This window comes from Acyrthosiphon pisum, chromosome X, assembly GCF_005508785.2.
Source record: "Acyrthosiphon pisum isolate AL4f chromosome X, pea_aphid_22Mar2018_4r6ur, whole genome shotgun sequence".
In the NCBI taxonomy this organism is placed as follows: domain Eukaryota; kingdom Metazoa; phylum Arthropoda; class Insecta; order Hemiptera; family Aphididae; genus Acyrthosiphon; species Acyrthosiphon pisum.
In genome coordinates, this window is record NC_042493.1 from 24,395,396 (window position 1) to 24,415,795 (window position 20,400).

At 31.0% G+C, this 20,400-nt stretch overlaps 1 protein-coding gene across 2 annotated transcripts in view; it reads left to right on the forward strand.

The window, feature by feature from the left end:
* LOC100163606 (fez family zinc finger protein erm) overlaps positions 1-20,400 on the forward strand; it is a 77,173-nt gene that overhangs the window by 30,053 nt on the left and 26,720 nt on the right. Inside the window, exon 2 of one of the 2 annotated variants that reach the window (XM_016803849.2) lies at positions 10,432-10,532. The exons of the other annotated variant lie outside the window; for it this stretch is intronic. The gene's annotated coding sequence lies outside the window, so the exon portion shown is untranslated. The remainder of the gene's footprint in view (positions 1-10,431; positions 10,533-20,400) is intronic. 2 annotated transcript variants of the gene reach the window in all.

Consider the following 20,400-nt stretch of genomic DNA (forward strand, 5'->3'; position numbering starts at 1 on the left):
CAATACGCAAAATATAATTTTTTAAGAAAAACGTTGTTTTATAAGTGACTTGAAACTATGTAAAAAAATATTTAAAAAAAATTTACACTTTTTGAAATAACTAGTGTTCATTGATAAAAGAATCATCTGGTATACCTATATATATATAATGTGTAGATAAAGGCTTTTAAAATATGTGAAGGTTTATCTTTCAATCAGAACGTCATTTTAAAACATTAAACGTATTTTTTTTAGTTCAAACTAAATGACACGCAACTTTTCGAGTCGTTGTACCTACATATTATAATTTTAAATCGTACAAATAAAACATCACACAAATAGCAGTTCAGGCAATAGAGATATAATAGAGGCTGGAATTGTTTTTCGTAAAAATATAATGATTTTATATCATTGAATTCAAATTTAATACATACATTATAGTGACCCATTTACCTACAGTACTGTTGGTACAGCAGAGCTTGCCACTTGCCCACTTTTTTATACGTTTCAAAATGATCAGAAAAATATTTTGCTTTTTAAGATATTAATAATGTAATGTTGTTGTTAGAAAAATTTTAAAAATTTTAATGATAGATAATTACGGTAAATAAAATGTACATACTATTATAAAAAATGTGGGATTCAAATTAAATACTTGATAAATATTTTCAAAATTGTTAGTACTTTTTAAGATAGTGAGTGTTTACTGTTAATATTACCTTTTTTATAATTAAAGCTAATAATAAATACGAAAAGAACATTTAATAATTTTAATTATACGTTATAAGAATGGATAAAGTTTCTCAATTCCTCTATATATTCTTAAATAAGAACTCATCTTTTGTATTAACAGGGGAAAGAAATCTGGATTACGAATGATATTATCATTGATAATAAATACTATAGTATTTATAATCAATGATATTATATTAATAAATGAACGACAACAATAGTTGAGAATTGCTGTATAATCTCTTAGTTTTAATGAATTGAATTTTTTAAAATTATTTAAGCATTTCAATCAAATGCAAACAAAACAAATTGCATTTCTTTTTCTGAGTAGTTTTATACAATATATATGTTTAATGTACATACCTACCTATATATTTATATTTAGGTACGTGTATATATATTGCTGTTTGTGCACAAGAGTTGAATAAAAAGGAGGGACGAATTCCCCGTGGGCGAATCGTTATTGGGCACACGGTATCGTCCGAAAACGATGTTAAAAAAAAGATGAGGAAAAGATTGAGCGCACAGACGACTTTACGTTTTCTGCGTGGAACCCATTAATTTACGCTTGAAATTCAGAAAAAAATTAATTATTTACCGACGAAAATTTGTTGCGGGTAGATTGGTTTTGTCGATTTGCATATACCGCCTATATGTTTATTGTATATTTTACAATACACCTCGTCATGTAAAATATATTCCGTTAGCCGTTAGGTATAATTGGAAAAATGGTAGGTAGGTAGTTGGTAGATATATGTGCAAGTACTGGAGACCATATCGATTTTATTTTTTAATCTTATAGTACTTAGTTCAATTTTATTCTCGAAGAAGGTACCTTACTAGCATAATAAATTAATTTTAACGCGTGCATAAATCTATTAATAACATCTGACGATAAAACATACATTTTGAATAAAAATTACGATTTTAACAGGAAAAAACGTTAATACACAATACAGTATACTGTTAAGGTTAACACATTATAATATATTATACAAAACACGTATAATCATGAATTTTTTAATTTTATATTATTTTTATAGTTCCTAATTATAGAAATCAATTCAATTATAAAGTTTTCATATTATAATTTCTACTGAGTTTAGATTTCATATTAAAATAATGTATTGTCAAATATCTAAGATGTATACTTGAAAATGATTACGTCCTTAGTCCACTGAGCGTCCACCATCAATGAAACAATATTTTAAATAGATTGGCGTTGTGACTAAGATTGGCATATAGTAGATACTGGCAAATCAATATGAAATTAGATACGTTTTCTTTCTTATGCATCAGCTCCTATCGGTGGTATACACAGGAAAAATTCTTAAAGATATATTTCTACTATATAATAACAATCGTGAAATCGAATATGTTTGAATAACATTAATTTAGAATTTAGAATTAGGTACAGTTAGTATTTTGTTTAAACTTTACCAAAATATTCAGTAAATAAAAATAAATATTTATAAGTTTTAATATATCCATTTAATAGTTATCAGTTATCACTATAATCACTAATTATCGGTACGCACATAATATTAGATCAGATAAAATAGGTATACGATATTTAATAGAGCAATCCCAGTGGGTAGTGGCATATTTAGAAGAGACTAAGGAAACGCCTCCCTCCCCTTAATCCATATTTATGGAATTGTATATAATAATAACTAATGACGAATCTAAACACATTAATTTTGGATGATTTATTATTCTAATCCAGCAGTGCAACATTAAATCATAAGTTATCTATTATTCAAATGATAGATTGTTAAAATATGTTTTCCTTTTATAGCTTTAGAAATATTTTTAAAACAATTAAACCATTGTTCACATATCAACTGAGATAATATTGTAAAAATGTTGTGTAATTTGAACGCGTAATATCCGAAGTTGATAGGTAATTCAATTTTTTTTTAATTATGTCGAGTTAGACATGATGCTACTCATCTGCACTCGATAAACAATCATTATGTCATTGTCTGTTGAGTAAAGCACAATAAAGCCAGGATTTTTTTCTGTAATAGTGTATGAATTTTCTTTTTTACGATAAGTAGGTAGGTAGGAACTCCTTATTTCTCCATTTGTTAGTTTTTTTTTTATCGATTCAACATTTTGCATAGGTACCTTCGACCTACTCCGAAATCATGGAAATATTTTTTTTTTCTATTTTATAAGTTATAATTGTTTAGGTAATCTATAAAACTAAAATTTCCTGAGACAATAATTTAATCATTTCTCATAATATTTTGATCATAACAATCACCATACAAGTTATTGGATTCGATTTTGGAATAAACGCTTGTACTTTTGAAAAGCGTTCATAAGAATATTGCAATATTATATACGCATAAACAATTAAATGCCAATATAGTTACAAACTAGTGAAATTTTAAAAAATATGTGAAATAAAATTGGTGTCAATTCAATAAGAATGATTTGAACATTTCTTATCAAGCTTTAAACATCAGAAACGTTGTTTGATGCAGAATGAGATGTTATTAGCCAGACGTACTATTGATTCAGTATATATACATATATACGAACATACTTAACGACGAGCGGCTTCAACAAGATTTAATATTTTTCCATTTTTCTTTTTTTACATTTCGATATGATGAGGGGGTTGTGATCGATGCCTCCCCCACTTCCCATAGACCGTGTGGGTATCCGAGCTCTATTTGACGTTGTCACAAGCTTCCAGCACATTTTTCACATTCCTCATTTTCAGTAACTTTGTTAGCAACAATCATTTTATTCGGAGACGTGAAGTGACAATATATAAAAAGCTTGTAAACTCAGAGGTGGCATCTTATCACAAATGTTTGAGTATTTTATATTGTTTATTCAAAAATCAGATTCCAATGTGATTTAGATAAAAGTTTTATCTTTCAAATAATATAAAAAATAAAATGATCAAAATACATTTATTTGGTATACTAGGCATGATCGTTTTGTTAAAGTAATTTCCTTAGACGGCTATTGTAAGACCACTCTTTATTAAATAGACGGTTCCAAAATCTATAGTCGATTTACTCATCCATATAATACCTCGTACTTTTTAAAATCAAATTTGTTCAACAGTAAAGAACTAGGTAGGTACATAATTGAAATATAACCTAACCTAAAAATAAGTTTTAAGTTATGATTTTATTATTTTATTAAAATCTACCTTTGGCAGCCGTTAGTTAAAAAGTTCTAATTATTTTATTTATTCAGTAAGTGACCAACTAATTGTATTTATACGTAAATTAATATTGATATAATCGTTAATTAGTTTGTTTTGTAAAATACCATGCTAGTAAATAGTAAACAACGGAGTTGTTTTATTTGTTAAATAAAAAATATAAGATAAATAAAAAATGAATTTAATTTCAAGAAATATCACTCTACAATAATTCGGATATAAAAGTGTAAATTTATGATAACGTAATAAATATTTTAAGTTATAGTTTTAGTTAATTAAAAAACAAAATATTATTGATATATTATATAACATTGATTTACTAATGACAACTTAGAAACAATAACAATAATCCTATATCATTTACTTGAGCATAATATTATTATACATTTCGGTTCAACAACAACGAACATTATAATACTAATCTATGAAAGGTAATTTGCATATGGTCATATTCAAATTAACTCGTAACTTTATAACTGAAACCGAATGTTGGAAAATAACTTAAAGTACTTATAAATCAATTGGGTATTTATCAGTGACGGATTTAACGGTCGTTTAGTCGGCAAATGCCCCTTAAATATCTTATTTTTCACGTTTATTTTAGATTTTAACAAATTTCAAAGTACAATATACAAACATATTGTGTAGATCGATAAAACTCCAATACAATAGTCAATAAAAATAATATAGATAATTTTTCCCTGAATTGCGATAACGTCTCAAAGCATGTTGTGCCATTACAATTTAATCGATAATAATTAGCGTTTTTGCAATTGGTGACTGTTGTGTGTCATTCACTCTCACTGTACAGCGTAGTGTAGGTACATTCTTTATTGAGCTCAGCAAGCTAATTTTATAAAAATTATAACTAAATATTCTATTTTATAATAACTATTGTATACCTTACAAACAATCTATGTAATATTAATTTAGTAATTTCTTTTTTATTATATAATAATTGACAAGTGTAAAAAGTTTTTTAATTTTTTTGCTCCTACAGATGACATTTATCTATTTAAGTTATAATAAAATAAAAGGTGGCAATTTTGATCTTTGCCTACATATAAAAAATTGCTTGCGCGGGCCCTCTCATCAACTATTGTGTGTATAGCAGCTCCTAAAATTATGTGTAGCTCGAAAAGTGAAGTGTGTAGTACAAAATTTAAAAGTGTATAACTCAAATTAAAACTTTATAATATTTTGTATAATTTTATGGCTTCACATATTTTTAATATTTGAATGGCTTTTTGTCAAACTACATTTTAATTATTATCTACATTCTACACAGGAATTGTATATACCTACTTTTAATTTTGTTTTATTTGTAAAAAATAAATAAAAACTTTAACATTTTTTTTTTTTTAATTAGTAGATTTGTGACTATAAAATTAAATGTTGGTTGATATTAGCGATCGGTTTTGTAAAATGGGGGTAAGTATGTTCCTGATAAATTTTGTACAAGGCCCCTCTTATTGATTTGCCGACTTTCTTTGACCCCTTAAATCCGCCACTGGTATTTATATTATAGAGTATAGACTATAGCTATAGCGTTATGCCTTCAGGTATCTATAAGTTATATTAGCTAAATTTAACTAAAGTTAAAGTATAATATGGAAGTTTTGTTGAAAATTAATTCGGGTAAATTAACTAATTAAACATTGTGACAAAACTTGTCTTGCACTAGAAAAATATCACAAAACATACCGGTAATCAATGTCTAAACTCGTTGTCACCGCGTTAATGACTTACCGGCACACCATAATAAATAATAATAAACCCGTAAGTGACCGTAACATAAAATCGAAAAATCCCAATTTTCGATACCTGACTAAACGTTTTTTTCGATCATTTGTACCAATAATTTGGACAGGCGCTTGTAACGTGCTTCTTAAGTCCTCCGATAGCTGTTTCGAAGTATTTTAAATATTGTAGTTCGAGAAGTGCGAGACAATAATGTATAAATTATTATGAGAAAAACGGCAGCGACGAATCGTTTTTGTTAACCACAACCATGCCATACACATACAAATATACAATGCTGTTTCCAGATCCGGTTTTGCGTGTGTGTGCGTTTTTTGTACTCACGAGACGCGTGGTTTTATTTTTATTATTTATTATTATTTTTTTTTTTTAATCACTTCCGTTGTCGATTTACATCGGCCCGCTCCGTACAACGTCTATATGCTCGGCGCGTACATATATAGGATTGAAAATAATGACAATAATTGTCCTTTTTAGCACACACAAACACGCGGTCGAGTGCCGAGATTTTAATTAAAAAAAAAAAAAAGCGGTCTGAAAACAGACTGGAAAAAAAACAAAATAATGGACACGATGACAATACCCCCCCCCCCCCAACACACACACCATCGCCCCCGTGTGTGTCACGTCGTCGACCGTGAAGGGTTGCGGGGGTGGACAAAAGAGAGGTGTGTGCGGGTGTAGACGAGGCGACGACGACTGCGACTCCCCGATCCGATTCCGATTCCCGACTCCAGACGATAAAAACATATCACACGCTAGTGGACCCTCGGGACACTTCATCAGCAGAAACGAAATATTTTAATGCGCCGCCGTTGCGGTTAAACAGAATTTCGACCCTTATTTTCTTCTTCTTCTTCCTTCCGCCCACCCGTCGTTTTCCGCGGGGCCAATCCCTCGGGCCAACGCACTTAATCGGGCAAATGCGATTATTTTTGACGTGTGGTGACAGCGGCGGCGGCTCGTTACCGTCCACCGTATAAAAACCCGCGTATAGGGGCAACGACAAATCATTACGACGCACAAGTGCAGCATTACATCATATTATTATTATTATTATTACGATATCAAATATACCTTCCTACTTTTATAAATATTATTGTATTTCAATATTTCGATATTGCCGACCCGAACGCAGAAGAACGATAATAATATTATAATGTTCTCGATTTGCCAGAAATATATACATTACGTGCAGTCTTTCCCCTATAAAACAATATACGCGCGCACGAGACACACATAAAATATTATATATATCAATTCCACCTACCCACAACGATAGTAATCATCTGTCCAATTTTCGTGTGCCGCTTACAAATCCGTCGTCGGTCTCGCGTGTTTTCCATTATACGATTTAACGCAGCCCACTTGTAGATGACATAATAATAATATTAATATTGATATTACACGAGTACATTAGTACGCAATTCGACTTTCAATCAAGATTTCTATATTCCAACGGGGTCTCGGTTCTAACGCTGTAGTGTATATTACTATATTATTATAATCGTATTACAATATTGGTCGACGGCGCGGCGTTGCGATGATATACCACGACGACGTAATTGGGTAGAATACGAATTACGACTTTTCATTACTGATAAAAATGATAGGTAATGAAAACTTGATATTGGTTTAATAATCTTATAACTACTATACACAGAATAATGTACATCGAATAATTTTTCTTAACAGTTTTGTTGGTATTGATTGAATATTCGTATGTCCGTACATATCTATCTATATCTACTAATCAAAATATTATACAAAGTCACAATGAGCGAAAGTGTATCATTTCATGTTGAGTAAAAAAGGCAATTCTATTTGTCTGTTTTCGTTACCTACTATTACCGTGGTGATAAAACTTTCATGGTTTTGGCAGGATATTATTAATATACCTATTATACCTACCTATTATTCTTGTAGCGTAACGTCTAAATTAAAAAATAATTAGGAGGTATACTTTTCCTCGGTAAAAGAAATGTTCTTCATAGTAATGTTTAATTACCCACAATATATATTAACCAAGTTTAAAAAAGAAATTACCATCCATTAAAACATTTATTTAAGCGAATTGTGCAATATAATTATAGCATATTAGAGTATAAAAGTTGTTACATTTAGATTTTAGACTATTTAGTTACTTTTACGGTTATCTACTCGAATAGATAACGGTTACACGTTTAATGATTACATATATAATAGTTATTAATAATAGTATAGGTTTATGTATACCATTATACCAATAGTAGTAAGTAACGAAGTAGCCAGTAGGTACGTTTTGAATTAGCGTTGTGTATCCACGAAAACAGGTCCTGTCATAAAACTATTTTTTTTAACCATCTCAACTTATTCAATCTGATAACTGTTTAACAATCGAAATGATTAATTCAGCGAGTCGGGCACGCACAATGGTGATAAAGTTATTTATTTCACCGTACGTATCTGGACGGCGTTCTTAAAAAAAAAGTTTATTTTATTTTAATTGTATTATATTTATGTGTAGCAAGAAGAAAACAAAAGTTAAGAATTGTATTGGACGGTGTATTTAAGATTTTTCAATAGGGTCGGTGCCGTGATCCTCTCTCTCCTAAAATCCATCACTGAAGAATTGTATTCATTTTAACAAATAACCATAAGAAAATCGTCTACTGTACTTTTGTATAAAGTTGTTATAAAAAAAAAAAAAATGTTTTTCCGTATGGGTGGGGTAGCTTGTCCTGCATCATCCATAGAAAATTGAATTTCCACGGTAAACCATTGTCGTACACATTTTTGAATCGATTGTGCAAATTCATGAGAATTGCTGTGTGCTAAATAATTGTGAAAATTGATTTTGGAAGAACTTGAGAAGCGAAGGTACGCCCTCGGCTTTCAACCATTTAATTTTAATAATAATTTTACTGAAAAAATAGATGTATAAAATAAAAAATACATATTGTGTTGTCTCAACAATAAATAAAATATAATATATTGTTTTAGTTTCAATAACATGTTTAATTTTAATACTTATAAAATAAATCCATAATAAGCATACATTTTCAATCCACCTTTACTATAATATTATAGGACACATTGGTTCGGTCTTTAGATCTCCTAGACCGTTAGAGTTAAACTAAATGTAGGTACTAAACTATACTATATTGGACATTGGTTCATGGTTATAACAAGATCATCAATATCATCTTCCTCTTGAAAGGTAAAGTTGGTTATTGGCCGAAGTAAAGTTTTTGTTTAGTACAAAAACATGAGAATTTGTTTTATTTTTATTTAAAAAAATACAGAGCATATTTTGATCTTATTATTGAATTACAAAAATACGATAATATGGCTGGCAACCGTGCTAGAACGTACAATTTGCCTTATTATCTATTCACCAAATCAAAAGTTGTTTTTGTACCCACAGCATATTTATTTATAATATCGTTATTTTAAAATGCTTCTAACGAATTTGTAATAAATTATATTGTATTCCCTAAAATAGAAAATTATTTATAATAATAAAAAAACTAATTGATTTTAAATACTTTGAGAATGCATTTAGAATATCATACGTTCAAGAACTTTTTAAAAATTATTTAAAATGCATATAACATATGTATTTTAAAACTTGAAAAGTATTTGAATACTTTTACTCAAATGTTTTTATTCTAGTACTATATACAATACTGGATTGCTTACAATGGACGGTTTTCCATTTGCCTCAACAATACATACGTGAAAGTGCCCGGTGTGGTGGTGTATAGCCGTACACAGGGTGATTCTTTTAACAGTATGCACTCATAATCTAGAAATGTATGAACATTTTTGAAAACATTAATACTGTCAGATCTAATGACTGTGTATTGTTAAAATTACTGTATATGTAAGCGTATTAGCTGGTATATACTAGGTGTAAACCGTTAACCGACTATACCATTACCTAGGTACCAATATTTTTTCTCATTCCGGGATTAAAAAGATTTTAATTTTAAAATGATTAGTCTTAAATAAATTCATTCTAAATATTAAATTTTAAACAGTCTATTGGTGTTAGTTAGTTTTAATATTCGTGTTACCCAGGAAACACGTGAAGATAGACTGCATATGTATTTGCCTCCCATAAATTGTTTGATTTTTTGCAATAATTATAATTTTTAGGCACCTGAATAAAAAACCGGGCTGAGTTTACAATAAACTATCTTATAATACAAATACCTACTAACCAGTAACCTTATTTCTTGGAACTCTGTTTCCCAATCTCTTATTCATGTATATACGAGGAAGGGTTTCAACGTACAACGTGGAAATGCAAGTACCTAGGTACTTACTACTTAGTATATGCATTTTGCTTGCGTTCGATTTGTTTATTACACACGGTAAACGATAGTATTATAATCATCTGTAGACGAGCCTCGGGGCCACATATTACGGTCCTGGAGCAACTCATCGACTGTGCGAGTGTAAAGCGCCATCGCCATTTTCAAATCACTAGCTCACGGGCGAGTATCGCATTTGTTCAATTTGTGGCAGACATATGGCGAGATGCATATAATATTATAGAACATAATAAAACCTATATCATGTAACTGTGTACATAAATGAATGCGATTCGCAGCACAGCATATTTGCTGCTCCTCCCAATGTCAATATTATACATTATAATAACTCGGTACAAGTATATAATATAGATAGTTTTCCGCCCGATCATCGCTCCCGAAATTGGCTCTCCCGTCTACATACATAAAACAGATAACATATTTTAATAATTATGTATATATGTTTAATAGTCAAGTCCCAGGAGGACCTTGTTCCTGGAGGACCGGCACGAAATCCCGGCGGCAAACGTCCTTGGTGAAGTGGTGCGCGCGGTCCTATATAATATTATATCGTACGTATACACATACCTACCTACTGCTTATTTTTTTTTATCATCGTAATCGTTTTTATTTATTTTGTTACAAACGAACACAAACAGAGCGCTTGTGTTTGCGGTAATCGGCACGAAGGGTCGACGCGCGCGCCGAGACAACCGCATTCGTCGTATTACTGCGGAGAGTTGTTGTCGATTTATCGCCCGGAGAGGGTGTAATCGCGGAAAAATGCACACTGATACGCGTATACGCACACACTTGCGCTTATTGAAAATGCCCCTCGGCGGCGTTCCAGTAAATATGTATAACACGTGTAATTATCTCGTCCCCTTTATATTTATAAAAAAAAAATATGTGCATATAAACACTGCTTGTATAGTATTATATATTATTATATACTATATTGACGGTGCACATGCTCTCTGCACCTCGACCCGTCGGCCGTCGTCACACATGGTCGGCCGCCTCTGGTCCCATCGATGATGACATAATCAGTGCTATATTGGGTTTCGCTTTTATCCGCATCACCTATATACATACCTATTACATTTTTTCCGTAGCTTTTGTTTTTCCCGTAGGCTTAAATGAGCAATTCAAACACAACAATTACGATGAACAAACACGTCGATGTAATAATAGGTACGCGCGCACACACACACACACACACACACACACACACACACACACACACACACACACAAACTCACACTATCACACACATTAAACACTCATAGGTACACATACGATATTATAATTGATATAACTCTACCTAAGTTATTACTTTGTTGAGTAGATTTTAACAGAAAGACTAGCTTCTTAAAGATAATAATAATATGTTATAGTGTACCTAATACTGTAAGCGACCTGCGATGTGAATTTTTAGATATAAAAATACATAGGTAATAGGTATAATTAGTTTTAGATTCTGAGCGTACCAACATATAGTACCTTATCTTTTAGCAAATTGGATCAAGATGGTACGAACCGTCTCCGCTCAGAATCGTTTTTCTTATACAATGATATTATATCATTGAATTCAAGTCTAATACAACCATTATACAATGACCCACTTTTAATCTACTGTACAGCAGAGCGACATCCACTTACCTGCTTTTTTTCTATTAAAACTATTTTTATTATTTATACCTACCAATTTCATATTTATCCAGATCTTCTAAATCAATTATGCAGTACTAAACTAAATAGGTATTTACAAGCTCCTTATTAAGCACAATGCCTGCATTGATGTATTGCATCCAATTACGGAGCTCTGCAAAAAAGTTCAATTCAATGAAAACCTAAAAATTCCAGCCAAAAACGTTTTGCCTGATCACTAATATTCATTATTATAAATTATTATGTGTCAAAAACCATAAGTACTGTCAGTTTCGATTTGCATAATCAATTGATAGAAAACAGCCATTCAAGCAATCCGTCTACATCGCCGCAATCACTCCTCACTTCTTATGTTCTATACTACCAAAATCCGATTGTAAGTATGTTCCCTGGAGGAACTATAGCTTACCCACTATCTCAAATGAAAATGGTACTGCAACTTAACAATAGTTAAAATTCCTAGAACGTTGCTTAATAATTATAGGAACAAAAATAAGGAAAAACTGGAATTTTTACTCGAAATCGACGAACTTCAATGAAATCAATATTGTTTCTTCAAAAAATAATAAACTAGATACCTACTTTAAATACCCACAAAATGTTCGTGTTAGAATTTTGAAACATTTTGGCTCAGTAAAAAAGCTTAAAAATATATTATTTTTATAAAAACATTTGAATCAGAATTCAAGGTATATAGGTTCAAAAATGAAAATTGGTTATAATACTATGAAAAGAGTTTCTAAAATCTGCGAATAATTCAATAAGTGTTACATCAAAGAACTTTTCTCTGAATAATAGTACAAAGTAATATATGATACAACGATACACTTTTTCTTCATTTAGATTTTAGATATATAGATACAGTAGGCAGTATTTAATAATTTGTATACCTATATATATTATCTTGTTCACAATCGTAAATCAATGTTTTTATACTACATATATTATATACTATTAGGTGCCTAGAATAACTAATATATTTTTAATTGAAAAATGCACCCTCCCGAAAATATGCTGAATACGTGTTTTTAATAGATAATACTCGTTTTCTCATTACATTTGATTTAGAGTGTATCAGATAAGTTCAGAACAAAATGTATAATATATTATAGTATAGTATAAAATAATTAATATAAATATTATAATCAATAAATTGTGAATATTTTTTTCGTAACTTATTATATATTCGAACAATTTTTACAAAAGTAATTTTCCGAGATGTATACTCGCATGTAGCCATAATTAGCATTGGCAACCATTGAACCATGCATAGGTCATATAATATAGGTCTTCACTCTTCACATACAGAGCTAATAAGTTTTTATCACGACAAAAACAACTTTTGACACAATACCTATCAACTCTCTATGTATATTATATTTATATAAAAATGCTGCACCCACCGGCCGTGTGCGGGTCAAACAGTGGCACGTGAACACACAACGTCTATACTTGCACACAATAGACACGCATATAATATTTTATACAAACCTAGTGCGTATGTGGCTTATTAACCGGCCCGTTTCACTGGCAATCGTGCGGGGGCGGACCGCTATGTCGAAAAAATAAAACGTGGCACGACGGCGCACCGCCGACGCGACGACGTTCAATAATATTGCGCCCCGGGGCCGGCGTGTGCCTCACCAATGCGTGTCAGTGTGTGGGCTCACACATAATATCGCGTACAGAGTTATTTATAATAATAATATAATGATAACGATAATGGCGATGGTAATCATAAATGTGCGGTGAGTGCTTGCGTGCAGTTTGCGCCTTTCGTGGGCGGGTTTGCGCGTAGTGCTTAATTGCGCGAAAACGACAAATGTATGTAATCCGGCGGCGCCAGTCGCAAGAACCTTTGTAAAGTTTTTTTTCGGTTCCGGTTTTCAAATTTCATTTATATTTATCTGATTTCCGTTTTGGTTCTCGAAATCGCAGACAGTACGGGTTAGTAGCTATTAATAATAGTGGAAAAATCAATATTAATGTTCTTTTAATGAACAATGAACATAGGACAGACAAACTGACCATAGAATTTACTAATTGTATTCTTTAATGGCATTTATGAATAAAAAACCGCATTTAAATTTGAACTCTACTAGTTTATACAAAACATATTATACTTTTTGAATTTTTTGCTCAATTAACTCATCAACTTAAATGCTAAAAATAATAAAATAAAAGTCGACAACTCTGTATACAGAGTTAACCTATAGGTACCATTAGGTTCTGATCAGATGGCAGAAGTGGTTTTCTAATTTAGTACTTTGCAAAAAAATTAAATAATTGTTCCGGCTACAAGATTTTTTGAAGGTATTTTAATTATGATTCCAAATGCAATGTAAATCAGTAAATGCATTTTTCACGGCCGTTCACATATATTATAGCATTGTACGTGGTAGTTATTATGCATTATTAAATGTGGCGCATACTAAATATATTTGAATTGTTTTAAAATTTAACACTACCTATCAATTTTTCGTTTAATTTAAAAGCTCCAGATGACTAGGACCTAGTCTAGGAATAAATTGAAGACCAACTGCTGCACAGCAAACAACAGCCTGAAACAGGTCCAAAAAATTAATTCTAACTAACATGATAATTCACTTTTTTTCTCTAATATAAAATAACTGTAAATTATTTTTCTGAAGTACAAAGCCCTAATAATATACATGCATGGTTATTAAGTAATTTAGTATGTGTGTATATATTTGTACTGAATATACAATAATTTTTCTTTTTAGTTGAAAGTTTCTTATGTTTCTACTGAAAATGTTTTTAAAAATTTGAGATGTAAAGTTGGCTGATTTGTTTAACCCCACAGGTTTTCATTTAACAAAGTATTGATTGTACGCTGTTTACCCATTAATATTATTCATAGAGTTGTGTCTTATGTAGATTTTAAAATGTATTAATTTTATATGCAAGTACTTGCATAATCCACTATGGTTTCTGATTTAAAAATTCCTTAGTTTCTATTACTATTGTAAGAAAATACATGATGAAAATGAATTACTTAAATTACTTAATTTACTTTTTAAAGTCTTACTGCAATAACTTTCAGCAGGCCTGTAAATTACATAGTCAAGTTGTAAAATTGTAGTAATACCTGCCCCATGAAAATATAAAAACAAGTGATTAAACGAGATCATCCGATGAGGAATAATTGATAAATCAGATTTTTGAAAACAAAATAGAATTCAAAAATGAATTAAAAAATCTTATTCGTGGGGACAAACCAGCGTGGCAAGACAGCCAGTATGTAAATACGTAGATATTATGCCTTTGTAGTTTCGGAGCAAGGGTCGCACGAGTGGGGCGGACCGAATGCGTAAATATCCGTAAAAAAAAAATTTAAGTATAATAAAAAAGACGTAATAATAAAACGGCAGTGTCATTAGCGGCGGCGAAGAGTGCGCCACGGAAAATGCGCGGTTAATGGGGTCTCCCGAGGTTAAACGTTTCTTTTTGCTTTTTATTTTTTCGTGTTCCCAACCAAATTTAATATATTATTATACTGTGTACAGGCCCAAGGTAAGTAGTTATGCGTACTTTGTAATTTGAAGATAGTAGTCAGTATAGGTATAGGTTATTGGTTATTGTATAGGTTTTGTATGTTATTATATGTTATTTATTTATACATATATAATATATTACATATATTATATGTTATTGGTTGCCGAAAATCATACAGGTAAAAAGTCCGGTAAGCTCCTATCGGACCTCAACGGAATTATAGATACAGTCGATTATCGATAATTTGAAGTTAATGGAGGGCCTTATATGAAAACTTAAAAGTACCAAGAGTTGGTATCAGGTTCACCATAAATTTCACTTATATATTATGACTGTATCAGGGTAATTAAATGACAAATCCGTGGCTTGAAAAAAAATTAAATACTTATTATATTATGTTTTATTTTTTATAATAAATAATAGGACCATAATTTAAGCATTTTTTTTCATAATTATTGACATTTTTCAGAAATACTATATTGTGTGTTAATTGTTGGAAGTGAGCTATTTCAGTCGAGGGCGACGTGTACCACAGGTGAGGGCCGCATATAGCCCTAGACTGAAATTGTCTTTTTTTCCTTTAATGTATCACACACGAGCCCACATAATATAGGTACTATCTTTGTCACGTCTCTGCATTCTTTGATCACTTCAAAGATATTTTAGGGATCTATGCAACAACCAGATTATTCAACGAAAATAATATTACATGAAAGGAACGATTAAGTTTTATTTATTTTAAGCGTCATGAATTGAGGTTATAATATGAATATAAGATCTAAACAAAAGTTTATGTTTTGTAAGGACCGTGGTATAGATTCCAGTGGCTGTTGTTACCATAAACAAAAAAAAAGTGAACTGGAAACTAATAATAAATTGTTATGACCGTTTTAATTTAAAATGTTAACGATATTTGTTTTTCATTGGTAAATTAACGAATTTTCATATTGTAATGTTTGATGTTTTGTTGTAATTCAAAAACTAATAATCGTAACATTTTCACTAAATGTTAAAATTACCATTTTCCATACATGGTAACATAATGTTGACTCTTTTTGAGCTATTCATAGCCATAAGAATTTTTTTTTTAATTGTAAATTATTTTTCTGTTAGTCATTCATAAAAAGTTTTTCTTTTCATAGCTAAGATAAGAAATGTTAATAGAAGGTTTCTAACAAGTTTTTGTGTCTCAATCAAAAAGAAAAAGTTCACCGGAAAGTCACGCGTTAAATGTAGTCATGAGATATTTTCGATTTTTATTAATTTTTTTATATATGCTAGTATGGTAGTCGACACAACGTCTCCGCTCAGAATTGTTTTTTGTATACAAAGGTTTATTATTGAATTTAAATATAACACATCCATTACAACGACAACTAGTACTTTACAGCTGAGCGGTACCCACTCTCGTTAAATACGATAAAATTAAATTTTTTTCATATTTGTATGTATGTAATATGTATGTATAACATTTTTCGTAATTAAATGGAACGTAGGAAAAAAAAATGGTTATTTTTGGCAGGTAAACTAGTTGTAAAGTTAAAAACATTTGCCATCTCTTTGCCTATATTTGAACCATATATACATATTATGTCTCAGATATATTTATCTTTACGAAGTTATTGTAAAGATTTGAACTTCAAACGGTTATACAACAAACAATTGCGCCTTTTTATTTTAAATATTTTTAAATGGGTGTAAGTAAAAGTTATTGGAGTCATGAATTAAATTTTCAACATTTTTTAATAGCTAATGTGAATATTTGGTGGAAAAATATTTTAGTAAGTCTTTACAATTATTCATTTTCGAACTACAATAACAAATATAATAGCATTTTGATTTTGTCAAAAACTGGTTTGGCATGAAATTCACGGTTTTTCGATTTCTCGGGTTAATCAATCATTAAACATTTTGAATCAATAGCGAGCTAATAGTTTCTTAAACATGATTTAGTGACCCATTACCGGTATAAATAAAGTTTAGCGAACTATTTAATTAATCAATGTTTTGTGTAACTCGGTGATAGTAAAAAGCAGCCGCTAAATGTATCCGCTACGTTAGCGTACACCTTAGCAGGACATTGTAATAACGGCCCTAAACTTCTAAATAATTAATTTGTACTTCAACAATAATGTTGTATCGAATTCTCTGTTTTAAGATAATCGTATATTATTTTTAATGGAAAAATGTGATTCTACGTGAGGAATTTATAATAGGTATTGGTTTCACCTCGTTATTTATTTTTTATTGTTAAAGTTGTTACTATCTTTCCGATGAACACTTTTGTGGTTATCTACAAGTCTTATACACTTTTGCAAGTTTGAACTAACTGTTTAAAATTAATGTAATACGAAAAAAATATATACTGTAGATTAAACAACTTACTTCACGTGGCATCGCACTTTTGATATTGTGCAGTGCTATCGCCTGTCGCATCGCTATCGAAATAATAATATCGTCGAAACGCGAATCGTATTCAATCATTGTTGTATAGATAGGTTATAAACTTATAAATATCCTGTGGGCCATAATGTATTCACCTATAGTCTATACCTATCTATAATAATCGAAAACAACTGTACACGAATAGAATGCACGATCAGTTTTCGTTGCTTATAATGCGTGACCCTAAATCGTTTTTATTGAAGTTTCGATGACTTGGTATACCCACCAAGTCTATGTGTTATCCACAAATGTGATAAAGACACGCAAACCCGAGTGTAGGTACTCGTAAAACGTTCAACGGGCCCGCGAATAGTATTGTACATTTGTACCTAATTGAAATAAACAAATAAGTGTTGAGGTTTATATTTTTTTTACTCTTGTAGCCGGCCCCGACTACCGTCGATGGAAAAGGATGACTTGGAGTTGTAAAATAAGTTTTAGACAGAAATAACCTCAGAGTATTTATAGTAATTCTGTAAAATGTCAAGTGTTTTATGTCGTTATACTACGGAATTATTCTACGTCATAGAATGTTCAGATCAACTCAATATTCTATGTGCTACAATATTACTATATTCATTAATTTATCTAAGTCAATAAAATATCAGAATTGTCCAAAATATAATTCCAAGAATACAACTGGCGTCAAGAGGCTTGCTCAAACTCTGCCAAATCATGTCTGAATGTAGGGTTGTTTTGAACTCTCCTGTATAGGTGAATTGTGCTTCCCACGCATTTTACTACTTCCAAAAATGATAAGACACAAAAAAAAAATTTTAAATTAAAAAAAAATACACATTCTAAAATCAATACATTCATCGCTTTACTCACAATCTAAAATGATTGTAAACTACCTACCTAAATACCTGTGTACCAAAATACACTTTACACACTGACAAATAGTGACACGGAAATACAGATTCGTATTATCATCATGATAAAATATTATTTTTTTATAAATAACATGTTAGAATAAGAGCTAATGTTAAAAGTTTGAATATTATAATATAAGGTATAAAGGCCCACCGCACCGCGCGCCCTTAAGATTTATATTAATCAAAGACCGCGACATTACCTATATTTTTCTTAGTTAGTATAAATAAATGAAATAATAATAATTAATCATGTTGGTCCAAATGTCCGATATTCCGATTGTAGTGGGTGGCTGGTGTCGACAAGAAAATTCAGAAATGTGAAAAACCTTTAAATAACTAAATAATATATTTTACTATAATAATAAATTAATTAATACCATACAAAGTTATCAATATACGCATACATACGATGTATATATGTGTTAAGCAGTAGTAAATCACGTTATCGTATCTTAATAATTTCTTACAGGCTATAAATTATAATACCTATACTATTAAGCTATGTATTTTATTTTTACTATGAAAAAAAAAATGATAATAAATTTACTTTAAAATTATAGTTTAGATGCAGCACAGTTTGCGCTAAATTTAAATTGTACTACAATAGTAGTACCTAGGTACCTACCAAAAGTCGAGAGAACGATAAATAAGCGCTGCACGTCATTTACCGGTATTTGTATGATAATGACATCCAAATCATAAATTCATAATTTTGTTTGATATATCAGATTATTTATAATATTATGGGTGTTATTTTATATTTATTATTTTATATTGTTATGCTACCTTTATTTTATAATACATGATAGTATAAATTAACTTAACGGCACCGTGACAATAAAATGTCTAGATCCAATGCTTACTAAGGTCGGTATCAACAACAGGCCGCGGAGGAGCATCACACATTTGTGACCACGATTATAATATGAATAAACAGCTGTATATTCACTAGTAGTTTATCCCTGCTACACACATTTATATAATTTTAACTCACAATAGTTTTTTGGGTATACAGTACCCACTGATCCACCGCCCACCTAAAAAAAGAGTGGGCGCCCGCGCTCGTTGGGTTGTACCTACGTCGGTGCCACCGAGTCACGGATGTAACAATCACAATTGTGGTCAATACAATTGTGTGCATTTGCATCTACGTTATCGAGTTATTGAGTTAGACAGTGAGACAGTCATTAAAATAATATAATAATGTTACAATACATACTCTCGTATTATAATCATTCGTCATTGTCACATAATATTATGATTATAATATACATTGTGGTGTATATTTTAATACTTCATTTGTTTGGTTACTAACCCCTTTGTACTCTTTCACTACCTAGTACACTACCCTCGTATCTTAAGATACCTATCTTGCTTTCTTGAAAAGAGTAATGTGAATTTATTATCGTTCGGGGTTGTCTACTTTTAAAACCTGTACGGTTTAGTCATCTCCGTGACAGCGTTCGTATCGGAAGTATTCGAATTTCTGTTTAGCTCTCCTGCCCATCCAAGGTAAATGCCTGTTAAATAATTGTAAGTAGTTAATGTATAATAATTATATTATAAGTTATATAGAGGGTCAGAGCATGTAGAACTCAACTCGTTTTTCCAGTAATACAATTTTCAAACCGTTTATTCATGATATTTGGCCTTAAATACTTCAGTATGTAATTTCGTACCATTATTATTATCCATAATCCATATCACTTATTTTAGGGTCTAGGACATTTCGCCGCGACCGATTCGCCGCGACCGTTTCGCCGCCGCACCGTTTCGCCGCGGACCGTTTCGCCGCCGTACCGTTTCGCCGCGGACTTTTTCGCCGCCAGACATTTCGCCGCGGACCGTTTCGCCGCAACCGATTCGCCGCCGGGACGTTTCGCCGCCGGACATTTCGCCGCCAGACATGAGTTGGGGGCAGTCGTCCGAAAAT